This window comes from Physeter macrocephalus, chromosome 21 (assembly GCF_002837175.3).
Source record: "Physeter macrocephalus isolate SW-GA chromosome 21, ASM283717v5, whole genome shotgun sequence".
Classification (NCBI taxonomy): domain Eukaryota; kingdom Metazoa; phylum Chordata; class Mammalia; order Artiodactyla; family Physeteridae; genus Physeter; species Physeter macrocephalus.
In genome coordinates, this window is record NC_041234.1 from 90,657,902 (window position 1) to 90,661,289 (window position 3,388).

Consider the following 3,388-nt stretch of genomic DNA (forward strand, 5'->3'; position numbering starts at 1 on the left):
AGCTGTAGCCATGAAATATAAAGCTAGATAGGGTGTGGACTTAAATATCTAAATGAGTGAGGATTGTGGTCTATTTTGTTGATGAATGGCTCTGTTGGGTAGTATAACTACCACTGGTTGTATTTGTTTTCCACAAAGACCCCTCTGAACTTAGTTCTTTACATTGTAATGGAGTGTAAGTTGGTACAAGCACTGTGGAAAACCATTTAGCACTACCCAGTAGAGTAGTACCTACGCTTAGCATATGACCTACCAATTACACTTTTATTTTAGACTCTAAAAAAACTGATAGAAATGTGCAGGAAATATATCCAAAGAAGTTGTTGAAATAGCTAAAAAACAGTCTGTCAAAGAAGCAGACAGAAATGTCACATCCAAACATTGGAGAATAAATAAATAAAGCAGAGAAAATGAATGAGACAACTATAACAGGTCATGGAAGAATACACACAGGATGATTCTGTTTATATAAAATCAAAGACATGAAAAAATTAAACTACATTTTTTTTTTTGCGGAACACTGTAGAATACATTTTTATTTTATACATCAGGGTGATTTGAAACTGGAAAAAGCAGAGAACTCTGAGGGCATCTTTTTAGAGCCCTATCCAATTGAACAAATCCAAATTTTAAGAGGTTCATACATACGTGGAAAACTATGATGGAAAGCATTGGAATGATGAATATATAATTCAGGATATTTGGTTTCTTACTTGGGAGGGAGGGAAAACAGGCAAGGGCTTAGATAGGACATCAAAGAAACTGGCAATGTTTCATTGTTTAGGATTGGTGGTGGTTATACATATGTTTCTTTTATTTTTATTATTTTAAATATATGCAGGGAATTCCCTGGCAGTCCAGTGGTTAGGACTAGGCACTTTCACTGCCGGAGCCCAGGTTCAATCTCTGGTCGGGGAACTAAGATCCTGCAAGCCACGTGGCATGGCCTATATCTATATCTATATCTATCTATATATGCATATATATTTTATACATGTGTTGTATTTAACAATAAAAATAAGAGAATTCTAATTTAAAAGACAGTTCTAGAAATAATGCACCAGGCAAGTCTCTTGTCCGTAGAGACCAGAGAACCACTGGGCCGAGTCATGGCCTTGCTGAAGTCATGGTCTGGCAACTCCTTCTATCTGTGGTCTTTGAACACCGGCTTAAGTGTTTTGTCAGAGAGCTGAAATCTGCTGAGCCATTGTACCGCGATTTGTGGAGTATCTGGACGGCACCCCCATCCGTAATTACCTCATCTCCTGATGGATGAAATTCTCCTACTAAATATGTGTTCTGTTTCTTGAGGATTTTCTTATCCCAAAATTGTTTTTTCAAAATGCAAATCTACTTAAAAGATATGTCATATAAGGCTCTGTTACTTGAGTATGAATGAAACTATCATTTGCCTACTTGGGAAAGGAGAAATATGTCTGAGTATGAACCAAGACAGGAAGGAATGAGGTCCAGAATGAGAAGTGGGAGAACCTCACCAAGAACCTTTGTGGACTTTACCATCTTGCCTGTAAGTGGTATAATAAGAATTGGAAGGATATTTCAATGCTTATTCATTGAATGGGGTATTTATTAGCCTTCAGGTCTTAATGGAGGAAATAGGTTTTAGAAGGGCCCCTCTGTGATATATACACTGTTCATTGAAGAGCAGTGAGGTGCTGGCCTAATCTGGGAAAATGTTCCAGGATCAATGTCTAAAGGAAACCAGTTAGACAGAACGCCCAATGAGTTGGGGTCAAGGTTAGGGGCGAAAATCATAGGGTGGCTGAAGGGTATAAATCCCAAATTCAGAAGTTTGAAGCCTACCACAAACAGCTAAGGGAGGGCAAGCAAGCAATATGCCTTCCTGCGTCTATTTTTGCTAGCTGCGACATGCCCACATGAGCACACAGACAAAAATCTGGCTTTATTTATTCAATAGTAAAGTTGACTCAAGAGCTTTAGACAGAAGGCCTAGGATCCAGCGATTTCTGAGGAAGGGAAGGCTGAAGCTAGTAGCTTCGGTTCTGGCACGCAAGCTAGTGTGAAAATCAATCCTCATCTAAGGGCCAAGTTTGACAAAATCAGCTTCAGTTGTTTAAATTGTCATGCAGCTGGGCTAGAATTGCTTGCTTGTTACGATGCCATTAGCCTTTCAACTAAATATGTGCATTCATAATTGTTTGACAAAGTTATAAAGTCATGAAAATACACTACTGACATATTAAATCTGACTCATTTAAATTTTAAAATGCAGTTCCTGGCACACAGTAGGTGCTCCATAAATGTTTGTTGAATGAGTTGAAATCAGGAAATTAGGAGAGATTGTTCTGCTTTCCAACAGTGCATTAAATTGAGTACACCATTTCTCAAGCTGAAAGGAAGCTAAATGAAAGGAAATGGGTTTATTTGATTGTCTCACCTACATAATGACGTGAAGTAATAAGGAAATTATTCAGATAATTCATCCCAAATTTTGCCTGACGTAGACAGATGATTAAGGCTTTTGTTTTTATAAATATGCATTATTCAGAGAGCTCCCTCCCTGTTCCCCTTCCCTTTATAAATGAGAAGACAAAGTGCTCTAAACCAATTCCTGGATTTGTAAACATAGTGTGCCATCTATTTGGCTTATCTCCTCAGAGAAGGTAAGTATAAAGTCATTGCAAAAGACTCAGGATGGAGATATGACAAGCTAAGTGGCTTCCTGATGTCTCAGCACCTGCTTTCCTGTTTCTCATTTAGCCAGTGATACACTAGAGATTCCTTTAAAGAAAAAAAAAAAAAAAAAAAAAGACCTGCATACTTCCCAGCCACAGCATTGCATTGCATTCCAGTGGTCCAAGAGCTAATTTTTCTTAGAATAAAACCTTGACCTTAGAAAATATCACTTCTAGGGTGATAAATGGGCATGCCTCAAACAAAGTAGATTATTTGAGGAGAGAGCAAAGATGACCTGGTGCAGCATCTTAGAGCCATCTGGGTTCCAGTAACCACTTCAGACTCTCAGAGTACATTTCCCCTAAATCAACTCAATCCACAAGCAGCTTGAAGGAGTACATGGAAATGACTGAATGCCCAAAATAATCAAATGCCTCTAACCAGATGCTTTCCATAGAAAACTTGCTGAAGGTCTATTCGTGTTCTGACCTGAAATTGCATAGCTTCCCTCCGTCTTCATTTGAAGATCAGCCATGTGCTTTAAATTGATCAGTATCAAGTAGAATCTTAGTAGCTTTACCTGGGTGGGTAGAGTGCCTATGTATGGGTATATAAGCAAACTCATGCACAAAACTCTCACACTCAAAGTCACGCTACATAAATAAAACTCTCTCCACTGTGATGGAAGGCAAACAAAATAGGCACACTCGCAATTAACTTTTTTGTTAAA